At 40.1% G+C, this 15,377-nt stretch overlaps 1 pseudogene; it reads left to right on the top strand.

Moving 5' to 3' along the window:
* The first annotated feature begins 215 nt into the window (after positions 1-215).
* LOC126456588 (protein DEK-like) lies at positions 216-1,477 on the top strand (annotated as a pseudogene).
* Positions 1,478-15,377: the final 13,900 nt, after the last annotated feature.

Genomic DNA, 15,377 nt, shown 5'->3' with positions numbered 1-15,377 from the left:
TTCTGCTTGGAGCATCGATCTCTTATGATGCATTGCGGCCTGGTCAAATGAAAAGAGATAACCACCCAACCTTACAGAAAACATCATTTGCTTGGATTGTGTCAGGAAAGAAACCTCCTCACTCAGTTAAGTCCCATGCTCGAAGAGTACTGTCATGCCTTGTAAGCAATACCAACCTTAACATTCAGGTCCAAGGGTTCTGGCAGCAAGAAAAAATGAAGTCTGTTTCTGTGCACAAAAGAGAAGAAAGTGAAGAAAAGAATGATGGTGAGGATAACGAGGATGTAGACGGAGAAAACGAAAACTCAGGGGATGAAACAGTTCCATTGCTGGATCAACGCCTGGAAATATCAGGTGCAATAGAGAGAATGGAGGTGGAAAGATTCACAGAAGAATTCAATAGGCCTAAAGAAACGAAGGCAATTGAAATACCAAAAGGTAAAGGATCTCCCCTAGGTGAAATACCAAGAACTGAGGCATTTATCAAGAAATTCAAGGCTGATGCTCTAAAGCAGCTTGACAGAGTTCTGTTCAGCACAGCTGGGAAGGTCACTCTTATAAGAAACAACATATGGTAATTCTGCGGGTTTGACGTAGACAAAGGGACAGACCTGTATGAAAAAAAGAAACAAATTCTGTGCAAGATGGAAGTGAGTGTCTTGAAAACTATATGCAGTGTTTTAGACATCGAGAAAAAAGGAAAACGTGATGAACTTGTAGAGAGAATTGTAACATTTTTGTTAGAACCCAAAAGCTTTGGAGCGCTTGTTCCTGACAGCAGATCAAACTGCTCTACAACCCAAAAGGCCAACAACAAGAGATATTCAGAATCGGAAAATGAAACAGAGAAACGAACACCACGTTCAAAGGGGGCTAAAGCGCATAGAAAAATCTTAAGGGAAGATTCATCGAATGGCGAAGACAACATGGACGAAGACAGAAAGGACCTTTCGAATTCAGAAAATAAGGCAGCAGACAAAGAAGATGAAAGTGATAAGGAAGGTGAGGAAGATGAACCTGATGAAGAAGATACCAGTGGTGATTCAGAATCCAATTCAGAATCAAAGAAAGGTCATAGAAGCCAATCTAAAAAAACATCCAAGAAAGCTAATGCTAAAAAGACTACAAACAGAGAGCCTGAGAAGAAATCTTCAGCTAAAAAATGGAAATCCTCTAGTAAGAGTGATGACAAGTCATCATCTGAAGACAAACCCCTCTCAAAAAGACAAAGGCACCACCTACAGATGAAGAAACAAAGTTGTATGTCAAAGAAATTTTGGAAGGAGCTAATCTCGAAGTAATAACAATGAAGACTGTTTGTAAACAAGTATATGCCAATTATCCACATTTTGACCTGGCACACAAGAAGGGTTTCATTAAAGTAACAGTAAAATCATTAATATCTACGATGAAGAATACACTGCTGCAAGTTTTAGTGATTATCGTACATGCACTTCACATGCATCTTGCAGAATAATATGCAATTGTAAATAAAAATGACCACATCAAGAGAATGTTGTTTGACTTAATTTTTGGTTTATAAAACAACAAGAAATAATCTCTTGCAGTGGGAAAAACCAAAAAAATTTAATCGAAACATAATAGGAATGAGTCCAAATGTCTACTGAAGTGTGCATGTTTGCTTCAGTGTTTCAACATTCTACATTAACAGAACTGTATATCTCTAAGAGCAGTTTTAAATTATCTTTATTAGTGAAAGTTTTTCATTTTACTGATAAATTTTAGAAGCTTATTATTAACACAATATTCCAGAGAAATTATAACTTGTCAGTTTCTTCAAACTTTGACGTTCCACACTTAATGTGAGATAAACAATCTTAGATGGCAAGCCACCGAGAGGCATAGTGGGAACCTAACAGCAGAACTTCACACAGTATCGAAGGCAGTCATTCGTATGGTGCAACAGCAAGATTATTACAAGGAAATTGAAGAATTACAACATGGCTGACCAATCCCCAGGAAAAGCATACTGGACTCACTTCATCCCTTTCTGAATGATGAACAGTTGTTGAGGTTGGGTAGCAGATTGGAACAATTAAAAGTTTTTTACAGTCAGAAACACCCCATGATTCTTCCTCCTAAGCATCATGTCACTAAATTAATGGTCACGAGTGAGCATTTTCATTTGTTGCATGCAGGATCTCAGCTGCTGTTAGCAAGCCCCAGACAAAGGTACTGGATACCCAATGGAAGGTCTGTGATCAGACAGTAATCCACAAGTGTCTTTCTCGCTACTACTTGAAGGCAACCACTGCAACACAGCCCATGGGTCAACTTCCTTCAGTGTGGGTAGAGCAAAGCAGACCTTTCCTTAATTGTGGGGTTGACTATGGCGGGCCACTACACGTAATGAATGGGAGAAAGAGGAGCAAAACTAGAAAAAAGGTCTACATTGCCTTGTTTGTTGCGTGACAACAGTATACATCGAGCTTGTTACTGATCTGTCCTCCCAAGCTTTCGTTGCTGTGAAGATTCATTTCAAAACGAGGTGTTTGCACATTTGTGTACAGTGACAATGGGGACACGTTTGTGGGTGCAAGGAATGAGCTGTGTAAACTGCATAAAATGTTCAGCTGTCAGTTTCACACAACCCAGATCCAGAACTATGCATTGCAGAATGGTACAGACTGGCATTTTATCAGACCTCAGGCCCCACATCTTGGTAGTCTGTGGGAAGCAGGCATAAAATCCATTAAGACACATTTGAAAAGAGTCGTGGGGAACAAAGTGCTGAGATTTGAAGAATTATACACTTCTAACACAAACTGAATCATGTTTGAATTCCCGACCCATTACACAACTTCCTCACAATCCAGATGAATTCTCATACCTTACTCCAGGCCATTTTCTTATTGGTGATCCCTTAACAGCTATCCCAGATCCAGACTTGCTTTTAGAGCCATCATCCAGTTGTCAAGATGGCAGCTCATCCAGCAGTGCAAGCAGCACTGTGGTGGTCTGGTGTCATTGTTGGTACACACCATGGTCCTGATGGTATGGTGTGATTTGTTTCAGCGTGCACAGCAAAGGTAACTTATAAACGATCACTGTCGAAGATCTTGTTGTTACACAGGAGACACAGACTCTAGTGCAAATAACTATAAAATTACTAACTGAAGTGTTTCTTTTGTTTACAGTGGACACAATTTCTTCAATCATCTTATTTCGTTGTTTGTTTGGTGTGACTTGTGGTGTCTGTGATTATTTGTATTTTTGTGATTTGTATAAATTAGATGGGTGGAACATTATGTATTGGTGCAATGTGCCACAAGGGCGCAGCAGCGACCGGAAACTTACTACAGGTAAGAATTTTTTCTGCCCGGCAGTCCACACATTTTACGACTGGAATTGACTGGGACAGGGGAGATGGACTGTGAGCACCTAGCAGCGCACATGCGTCTGTAAATGTGTCTCGCAATGTAATCTCTAAATACAGTCCAATTTTGCGAATCGTGTATTTCATTTCAATTGCCTTCTCTTTGCAACGAGTGTATGCATTCGTTTGGACTGTGGGAAGAGCGAGGCAGTGCAGAATTGAGCGTGCATTTGCGGCTGCCTACAACATCAATTGTAGTTAAGAAGTATTTATAAGTTTTATTTATCTTTTAAAATTCCTTTTAAATTACCTGAATCAGTTTCTATTAATCTGCTTGCCATAAATTATCTATACCAAAAGATATAATTATCCTCCTTTACATTTTTTTAATTGGTATATTAAATCCATTATTAATTTCTTCTTGTTTATTATGTTGTAAACCACTACAATTTTTTTGACAATTTGCTCTTTCTATTTGTTCAATTCCTTGTCTTCCATTTGTTTGTTGTTAAGTTCAGATGATGTGTTTCACTAAATTTTTGCATTTTAGGCACCTAATATAATTGTCCAAAAAGTGATGAAGGTTTTTCATTTATATAAGATGAAGTTCGAACAAACAAAAATATTTTCGCATTTACTGGAGAAGTTTTAACTTTATGTTTCAATGTGAAGGTTAGAAAATTTGATTTATGGAATATTTTTAGTGATTCAGGGCAATAGTATTTCATAAAGATTATTAGACACACTTAAAGAAATATCTAAATCTGTATATGATAAATGGCATTACATTTTTGTATAAATACTGACACAATCTGAGTATTAGTATGCACATGTTTAACCTGACGATGATTTATATCAGAATATTTTAATGGTATGTATGGCTGCCATACATGGCTATAAATATTTTGTATTTCATGCATCAAAAAGACTTGTATAGATTTAATCTTAACTAATTAAACCTGGTCACCTACACTATATTTATATTTGCAAGAGATCTGAAGATGGCGATAAGCAAAATCTATGTGATCAAGATGGACTTGAGAATATAAAAGTGTTAAAATAAAATGATCATGGACTCATATACAGACTTCATGCCTTCAATTGATAAATTTTGCTGTGTTTGTGTAAGGAGGCAAACACTGCTAGTTCATGAGAAAAAAAATTGATCAAGGAACACATCACTCAGCAGAAAGCTGTCAACAATACTGGTGCAATAAACTATAGACCATTGTTAGGCTCTGTAGCCCTGACTGCCATGGAGCAAAAGGGTGGGAGGGAAGGTCTGTCACCTGCTCCCTGCCCCGCCAGTCGTGGATCATGGCACCTACGTGTAGAGCACAGGTAACTAGGCTGCTAGCTGTCAGAGATCTAATCTCGCTTCACGGAATATGGCACAGCACTTTTATTTTTATCTCTCCCCTCCCTCTCTCCGACCTGCCGCTATGTACTAGGTCTGTGCCCAATATCTCCTTCCCCCTTCCTGCTGATGCGTTGCTCTGTCTGTGGTTTTTCGACTGGGGATGCGTGCTGACACAGTTGTTGTTGCTGTTGCTCTGCCTGTCCCGGAAGCCAGTTCGTTGTTGGGTATCTCCTTCCATTTCTTAATCAGACCAAATGCAAGTTCCCAAGCCTTCCCAAGATTGTAGCTGTTCCCTTCCATAAATATCAATACTTTCAGTAATGATGCAGTCTCAGATTTTACATGTCTGTGCCAGGACCTTCTATGGTCACGGACTATTCTGAGTACTTCCAGTAGACAGTGTTCCCTAATTACCACCTTGATAGGCTGCTGCAGTCTGTTGTCCCATTGGTGCTCATGGCAGCAGTCGTCGACAGTACTCACAGTTTGACCTCTGCATGCAATGCCTCATTAGCACAGAATCTGATATACTCAAACTTCCACAGCCTGAGGCCATCCTTGAAACTAACATGGAGTGCTTGTGTTTTCGCTGGTGGATGCAAGGTAGTCTTCACCTGGTGTTTCCAGTGAACCGTTCTCTTTCCGGATAATGAACCACAAAATGGAGTAAACGCAATAGCCACATCCTCCTGAGGTTTCTCTTCTATTTTCGCCGGTTATACAGTTGGTTTACAATATAAAACTCCGTGAATTTGCAACTATGTGTAGCCACTCTTCTGGAACACCACCCTCAGATGTTAAAGTGTGACTCCTATATACCAGTATTATGGGCACCATTCCTTTGTGCTGGGTACTGGCTGCTGTCCAGGCATAGGTCAGTGTACATCTTCTTATAGTACATGCTGTGATCCAATATGATGTCTGTTCTACTTTTTACTAGGACATCCAACAAGAGAAGCACTCCATCTGCTTTGACTGCCATGGTAATTTTGATGTTCTGGTGGATGGAACTGAGATGTATGAGGAAATCATTCAACTTATCTCTTCCATGTGGCCATATGATGAATGTTTTGTTGACACATCAGAAAGAGTAGGTTTGTTTCCATGGGGCCGACTCCAGGGTTTTCTCCCCAAAGTACCCGACAACTGGTGTAAGCGAATTACCTGTGCCTGCTCCTTCCATCTGCTCATAGTAACCACCATCCAAAAGAAAGTATATCGACATCAAGAAACGCCTAAAATAGCTGATCATGTCTATATCAAATTTCTGGCGAAGGATTCTTGTAAAGGTATTCTGGTGAAAAGACAGACAATGTCAAAGCTCGCAGTGGTGTCAGAATCCTTAAGCTTAAAGTTATTATGATGTCCAACAAAATCCATTCAGTTGCGAAAATGATGGGGTCATTTCTCAGTGTAAGGGGTAAGCATATGACGTTGGGGCACCAACGTTGCTAATAGTGGGCACAAAGGCAACTTATCTCTGTGAACCTTCTGAAGTCCATAAAATCTCAGTGAAACCAGTGCTCTCTGTTATAGCTCCTCAACAACTTCGTCTGCCAAGCCGGATCCTTTGAGAAGCTCCATAGTTTTCCTCTCCAAAATGTTGTTAGAATCAGTGTTGATCGTCCAGACCGTCTTATAGAAGTCTCTGTATCTTCTCAATATTATCCTGGCGAGACAGAATCACAGCTGCGTTGGCTTTGTTGGTTGGCAAGAACTCAGTGTCTGAATCTTTTCTTTGCTCCTGTATGGGCGCTATCTCCCTACTAAAGATGTTCAGTTTCACATGTTCCGTTCATGTGAGAGCATGACAGGTTTAGCAAACAGAGTTTTTCAACTGCTTCAGACCGAAGTCGTGCAGTTGCCTGTTCTGCTGCACTGATATTTTCAGTGATAGGTTCGAATTTTGGGGTGGGCGCAAAATTGAGTCCTCATCCAGTTGTATGGCCATGAGATTGATGATAATCTTGCAGAGAGCATCAGAAGGTAGCCTCTCTGATATACACTCAAATTTCAATTCTCGATGACTAGTGGCCTTCCTTTATATGTAGTCTGATGTAGCCCAAGTGCCAGCATCAATTCATTACCACGTTGAGGAACTAAGCTAGTTAGCCAACTGTAGATGTAATTTGAATGGAAATCAACCTGTTTTTTCCAGTATGCTGACGACAGTAGTAGGGCAGTGTCTGTTTTGGCTCAAAATGCTGATTCAGTAGCTGTTAGCAGTTTTTCCAGTGTCTTATTGCAGCTGAGACAGTTGTATATGTTATATTTCGCTGACAGCAGCATCAGCACTTCCTTATGTCCAAGTTGACACCAGGCACATAATATCCTGCCAGATGCTGAGGTCAAGGTGAGGTTGGGGGAAGTGGAGGAGAGGGGAGGGAAGGCAAGGGGAGGGCCCTCCCATCCATCTGCACTCCTGCAATTTGCATGAAGCACATCTTCCCACCCCGAGCGTCCCTCTCCCCCCCCCCCCCCGCCCCCCTACTCTGCAGCCACAGTAATTTGTCTGAAATGCTGAAAAAATTATTAAGTATTTTCACTTTACTGACTTCCAATATTCTTTTAAGGACTGGCCGTACTGTGCCATTGGTAACTTTGATTGGAAGCTATATATCATATGCCATGGAATATTAGAATGAGTAGACAGTATATCTTTCTATAAAAAATTAAAAACCAACATTTACTTATAACTAACAGAACAGGAATTCGTATTTGTTGAAAACGCGTTTTCCCTAACATACTATCCTGCAAGTGCCATAAATACGAAATAAATCTAGTTCTGTTTCACACTCAAAGAGCGAGTTAATTAACACATATACATATATTCGTCTAATTAGTGCCCAAGAATTTAAAGTATGTACCCCAATGTTTGATTTCCATGTCTACTAGCAATTGACGTTTTAGAAGTCACGCCTAATAATTCGATGTTGTGAACTAACCTGACCACGTTTATAAATGCAGAAAAAACGATTACCTAAAATACTACGCTAAGCAGGCAAAGAGACGCAATCTAGCTAATCAGGTCTACTCTTGGTTTAAGTCACAATACATCCTCAAAGTATATATTCCACATTTAAATTGTTTTCGTGCACCATTATAGGAAGGACAGAGACATTGCATCATGTTATTCACTAAAAAATATAATCGAAAACTGATTGAAAATTACCACTATTATTACAAATATCACAAGCCTACAGGGGAATAAGTAAGTAACAGTAGTCTGCAGTCATAATTCTCTCTAAAAGTTTTATGGACTGTGTTTGTCCTACATAATTTTTTGCAGTATTCTAAAAATACATCAGCAATGTGAAAAGTGTGATGTTCACGTTGTAGCAGTATCTTAATACGTAAAGTGTGTATTCAATCTGTGGATTTGCTTTTCTGGAAACTACAGCTCGAGAAAACAAAGCATGTAATCAACTACATCACGTATGCACAACACAATTTTCACATTAGAGATGGAAGGAATAAGGTGTTTTCAATATCACAATATCACTTACACTATGTAGGCACATAGACTGCTTGTAGTGTAAACACACTACCAAAGATGTTAACAGTGCGAAAAGTGACATTTCCAAAGACAATATCAGAGTCGATATCTCGGAAAATGAATAAAATTACTTACTATGCATTGTGAGATGTCTCATAGTTGCAAGCACAAATTTAATGTTGCTACATCTAAGTTGTCTGTTAACCACATGTTTATCGTAATATAACCAAAATTGCTACCAAAATTGGAGTTCGTATGGCTTGCAAGGATAATGAGCCACCAAAATGCGTCTAATTCAAGACATTGTATGATGGCCCCCCATTACTATAAATGCCAAACAAATGTCATAACACGAATTAAAGTAATGATATTCTCTATAATACACAGATATGGAGATGTAGCTATGGAAGTTGGCATGTACTAAAATTTAGCAGAAACGATGCTAGAAATTTTACCAAAGCATGTTAGGACGTCCTACAAGCAATGTTCAAACAGAATGGCTCTAAATATTATGAGGTATGGCAACTCAACATTGCAGTGCAATGGTATAACAGTACCAGTTCACAGACACAAAAATGTCAGTGCCATAATACATGGAAAACAAAGACAAAATAATATTGCAGCAGCAATAGTGGGGAGGTTCAAATGGTTCAAACGGCTCTAAGCACTATGGGACTTAATATCTGAGGTCATCAGTCCTCTAGACTTAGAACTACTTAAACCTAACTAACCTAAGGACATCACACAGATCCATGCCTGAGGCAGGATTCGAACCTGCGACCGTAGCAGCCACATGGTTCTGGACTGAAGCGCCTAGAACCACTCGACCACAGCGGCCAGCAATAGTGGGGAGGAATTACATATAATTGGCGAAGTGAGGTAATTATATTCCATAACAGAGTAGAGTTGAAAAGAAAGGCACAGGTCATCATGTACATACCTAAACAGTCTTTCACAAGGAACACACACACAGTCCATTATGTTGTGCTCTCCAGCCTGGTAATACCATGGTTTTTAGCCAAGAGAGTCAAAGGTTTCAAATAGTCATATGTCTGGACATTTTATAAAATCTGTAAGGTGTTACCAATAACTTTAGTTACATAGGGGTTTGTGATTTGACACATATGTATATTATATAAGTTTTACTCTACGTTTGGAGGACATTCACGTTAACAGTCAACTCCAACTGCCTTATCATATAATATAATCCTAGGTGTCCTGTGTGTATTGGATACCAAAGGAAATAAAACCGGAAATGCAGGACCCCAAAGTCATGTAGGGAGTCACTATCCCTTTAACTACGTGGTATCAGCTACTTTTCAAGGTCATGCAATTAACCACATCCCATACACATAGATTATCATGAATGGGAGACTTTTTAAGATTTTGCCTGGGCAGCGATTAAGAAAGCATAATGCATTCCCAAACTTCATTAATTCTTGCATTTACGTTCACACATAGAAAACAACTAGCTCTTTATTTTTATTTAGTGTTGTACTAATAACATCCAGCTTAGTTTTTAACTTATCATTTAAATCTACATTGAACTCTTCTAATTCTTTCTCGAGCCAGGGATTTGACAGGTACAAAGAAAGTATGTTCTCGATTTCCAATTCACATCAAAGTTGTTTTCTGCATAGTATCTCTTTTATGGCTTTATAATTAGCTCTGTTCTTTCCTACAGTTCTTCTAGGCGAGAGCATTTGGGGATTTTAATTTTACCTCTTATTTCCTCCATAACCCTTTTGTTATAATTCTCCACATCTTCCTGGGTGTACAAGAATACGACCCCACTGATAGGGTGGACAGAAAAGCTTGGACACTGTGTAAGGAAACAGACTGGCCTGAGAAAGTTGTCAAGCAACTGGAATCCAAGGCACTGGTACCACCGAAACTATATGAGTTACCCAGAATACTCAAAGAAAGTTTACCTATGTCCCATTCTTAGCAACATTGCTGCAGCGAATTACCGAACAGCTACTTATCCCCTTAAGAAGAAGTTACCACCATATGCAAGAAATCACATCTGCAATTCGTCAGACTTCATGGTTCAAATGGCTCTGAGCACTATGGGACTCAACTGCTGAGGTCATTAGTCCCCTAGAACTTAGAACTAGTTAAACCTAACTAACCTAAGGACATCACACACATCCATGCCCGAGGCAGGATTCGAACCTGCGACCGTAGCGGTCTCGCGGTTCCAGACTGCAGCGCCTTTAACCGCACGGCCACTTCGGCCGGCGTCAGACTTCATGGAACATCTCCAAAAACTTATGCATCTAGGATATAGACATCACCGTCAGTTTTGATGTGGAGGCCCTATTCATCAGTGTACCAGTCCAGAACACACTTGATTTGATCAGTGAGATGTTTGACACAGCTTTGCTAGAGTTTTTCAAGCATATTTTAACATCGGCATACTCCCTATGTGGAGGCCGATTCTATGAGCAGAATGAAGAAGTGATGTTGAGTAGCCTTTGTCTCCAGTGGTGGCCAGTCTGTTTATAGAGAAGTTCAAGGACGAGGCACTTACAACTGTAACCTAGCAACCAATGTGCTTCTTCAGTTACATGGGCAACATGTTCATCATCTGACCCCATGGCCAGGAAAGACTGAGCTCACTACATCTGGAGATAAAGTTCACCACAGAGGTAGGGTAAGAGGGCAACTTCCGTTCCTGGGTGTCTTGGTGAAGAAGAAGGCAGATGGTACCTTTGGCCGCAGTGTGTATCGAAAGCCAATACACACTGTATCTACAGGCCAACAGCTGCCATCACCCAGCACAGAAGACTGGGGTGCTTAAGCATTTTTACACCAAGTCAAGACACTTTCCAACTGTGACATCTTGACAATGGAATTAGAAAATCTTCAACAAGGGTTCACTGACAACAGATATTAGACTAGGGATATCAACAAAGATTTATATCCCACCAGATGAGTTGATACACTGGAAGAAGAACAAGAAGAACAGACCATCAAGGTAGCTTCTCTATGGTATTCAGGGCCTGTCGCTGCCACGATTAGCAGGGCCCTGAAGGAACATGAAACAAAAACTGTGTTCTAACTGCCCAATAAAATCAGGGCTCATCTTGAAATGGTCGAGAATGATCTGGGGTTAAGAAAACCTGGTATTTATCATATACCTTGTGCATGCAGTATGTCTTGTATTGGTTAGACCATGAGAACAGTGGACATAATATGTAAGGAACACCAAATGCACATTAGGCTAGGGCAGGCCAGAAAATCAGCAGTAGCCGAACACCACCTGGAACATGAACACACCTTGGATTATGATAAAACCAGGATTATGGCTAAAACCCCCAGATTCTGGGTTAGTGTCATCAAAGAATCAATTCAAATCAAGATGGTGGAAAACCTAAAGAGTCGGCAAGCAGTAGACCAACCCAGCACTGCATGGAGTCTGGCATTTGAACTACTGTGAAAACGCCAGAAGGATTTCTCAAACCCAGTAATGAACCTCAGACAAGCGTAGATGATAGTTTCACACCATAGACAGGGAACTTGGAGGCGGCCACCGCTATGGGAAATGCACACAGTGGATGCAGACGAGATATGGAGCAACGTCGACAAACTGATATCTCAGGGATCGCACCTCACAGGAGCAGACCTGATATGGAACACTGGATGGTGGTCTCTACCACAAAGGCTGCTGCATTGGGAATGGATGTAATATGGAACACCAGAAGCAGTGCGAGATTGCAGGGAATACGCTTCACAGGCGCAGACTCAATACGGAACACCAGGGGGCACCTGCTGCTGTGGGAGAAAGCTGCAGTGGCCATGGACAGAGTAGGGAACAACTGGAGCAGCACGGAACGGAAGCGCGCCTCGCGGGCGCAGACAAAATATGGAACACCAGGAGATGGGTACTACCATGATAGACAGCCACAACAGGTGAGGACGGCATAGGGAACTCCTATAACAGTGGAAGACTGCAGAGAATGCGCCTCGTGGGGGCGGACAGAATATGGAACACCATGAGGAGAGGTGGCCACCGCCACAGGAGACTGGCACAGCAGGCACAGATAGAGTAGGGAACATCTCCAACAGTGTAGAAACACACCTCGTGGGGCAAACTGAAGAGGGAACATCCGATCCAGAGCAGATGACAAATGGAACTACAGGCACTGGCATGGCATAAATATGGGACCTTGTCAGCCAGAAAACCAGTCTCAGGGAACACCTGATGAAGACATCAAGTTATGGAGCCAAAATATTGTGTGGGGAAGATATGACCCAGTGGCAGAACACCTGATCTCAATGAGATAACACATTCTGTGCAATTTTTGTTCCACGTGGTAACTTCTTCTTCTTTTGTGGTAACGGTGATGGTAGTTACAGCAATGCATCAACAGTACCCTTAAAGTATCTTACCAACCTAACGCATGCTATCGATGTTTTCATTGGTAACTGCAACTTGATGTTGACCACTTCTGATATAATCCTTGGAAATTCGTCAAGAATTTCTTAGTTTTAATTTTGGGGTATAAGGACAGGCCATTAGGACCCACTGCCCTACTCTCTACGAGGTAATTTACTCATACCTTGCCTAACGTGTTTTGGACCCTCCAGTGCTTTTGTGTTACCACATTTTGCCCACTGCCATACTTCTTTTAATGTTTTCACGAATTTCTTTACATGTTCTTCCTGTGTTCCCATCTTAGGCTGGATCACATTAAAAGGTGACAGCATCTTTCACCCATATACTACTTCATATGGTGAAAGACCTGCTTTTGTGTACTTTTGTGCTTTTTTGTACGCACTTGAAATAAAACTGGGCTCAAGTAAATACACTGTTTTTGTGTGTGTAACAATTTTTAGAAAATAATCATCTACGTTTCTGGCAAACTGTGCAGTGGCTGTATGAGAATTGTATCTACTCCATCAAATATGCCGCAACTTCCTTTTTGCTAGATGATCTGGTATGTCAAGAGATATCTCATGTAGTCAGGTTGGCATAAGTTCTGCAATCACATATTTAATACTTCGACTGGCACAGGTTTCATGTACAAAAATTGTTACAAAACTGGCTGTCTTGAAGCTGATTCGCCAGTGCTTGTATATCGTTTCAATAATTATGGGTGCCATCATCCGTTATTACAAAGAGAGCATTTGAGGATACAATCAAAATCATGTTGGCATTCACAAACTGACATCAGAATATCAAGTAGTAATTCACTCCTACCATGCTGCAACAACAATTTTCCTTCGTTCGTAGTTTTTTAGTACCGAAATTTACGAAATACTTTCCCAAACAATGCGTTTTACAAAATCACTTTTATCACGAAAATTATTGGCTGGAAAATATTCCTAACGTTTACATAAGTTCTTTACCTAAATACCAACGAAAAGCTAGTTTCACTTCTTGTAAAAAGGATCCTAGAACTAGAAAATGAGAATTGCAGTGATTTTTGTTTAAGTATCGATTAAAAGCAGTCAAATCACAGCAGTGGTGTTTTTGCACTCGATAATACTGAAATGATATTAAAGACGAAATGTGAAGCAGTATAATAAACTGAGTTTGAAAATGACCTGATAAATGAAATTACAATATTTATATAAGTCTGGCACCTGAGATCTACACTTCATATTATACTTATCCTAATTATCATACATTGGGATGTTACACACTCACCACAAAATTTAAATACATATCCTAGTCTAAGTGTAGCTTATTAACATTGTGACTTAATGTTTTCACTATTGTGTGATGGAATCATTCTGTATGACTATTTGTTTGTGGGTGGAATGGACCAGTAGTCTATGTAATTTCTTCACTCTGAAAAGGCGACATAAATGCTTCTGAAAGCAGACATAAAATTAGTTCCTTACTCTGTGACTATAGTTACCAGTACTCCAGATTTAAGTACCCATGGCTTGAGCTACAGGGCTCGCTTTTTGATCTGGTATTGCTGTCATTACTAGATATCTCGAAAATCATCGATAATAGCCAGTGGTAAAATTCTACAAAACGGTCCTAACATGTCTATTCCTACCATCTGGAAAGGTTTTCAGGATTCTGGTAACCCCTGGAATTGTACCTTTTAGTGACTAAACTCTGTTCATTGAGCACTTGGAACGAAATTTCTAATGTATTGCTCCACAGTACTGTGTTGTATTCTGCACGAAAATCTCTCTGCAACCTGTCTGTCAGGTTACACCACTTCTGCTAATTCTTTGAGGAATCATCAGTAATATTTTACTAATCCAAGGAATGATTACAACTATTTTACAGTCTGTGGCACTGCAAAAGCATGCATGACTGAAGTGAGACGAAGCTCAGTCCTCACTCCATCTTCACTAATAACATGCCCAAGGAAATTAACTTGTGAACATGTAGAATGACATGTATCAATGCTCAGCATGAGATGAACTGGTCTAAATCTATAAATACTTCTCTTAGATGTTTTACATGTTCGTTTAGATCTTTAGCGGGAACTGTGACCTCGTTCAAGTAGGCCATGCATTTTGTCAGTTTTAAATCTCTAAGGACTCCATCTAAATCTATAAATACTTCTCTTAGATGTTTTACATATTCGTTTAAACCTTTAGTGGGAACTGTGACCTCGTTCAAATAGGCCATGCATTTTGTCAGTTTTAAATCTCAAAGGACTCCATCTAATAAGCGTTGGAAATTGCAGACATGTTCTTTAACCCAAAAGGCATTCTACGATACTGGTAGTGATGACGCAGTGCTGTAAACGCTGACTTAGGACTAAGTTTCAGATATACTTTAATTTGGTAATAACCGCTCCCAAAATTTATTGTTGAAAAGAATTTACACTGTCCCAGGTTACCCAAAATTGTGTAGCGAATATGCATTGGTTACTCTTCAGTCACTTAAAAATCTGCTACTGTAACAGAATCGAGATTTCTTTATGGTGTTGGGCGGTTATTTGTGTAAAATTATTATACTTACTGACCAAGGTCCATCGCTGTTTTCTGCTTTTCTCAGGATGCTGATATATGAACTGCTCTATGAATGGCTGAAGGTGATTTGTTAACCTTTACTGCTTTCAGTACACTGGTATACGAGTGACCTTAGTAATCTGATGCTGTCTGATGCATATGGCTGGCAATGGACCTTCTCAATCAAGTAAGTCTTTGTGCTGAACTGACATTGACTCCATAATCGATCAATTGCTACCCTACAAATGAATGAC

Source organism: Schistocerca serialis, chromosome 2 (assembly GCF_023864345.2).
Source record: "Schistocerca serialis cubense isolate TAMUIC-IGC-003099 chromosome 2, iqSchSeri2.2, whole genome shotgun sequence".
Taxonomy (NCBI): Eukaryota; Metazoa; Arthropoda; class Insecta; order Orthoptera; family Acrididae; genus Schistocerca; species Schistocerca serialis.
The sequence above is the reverse complement of the archived record's forward strand: the minus strand, read 5'-3'. Positions and strand labels throughout refer to the sequence as shown.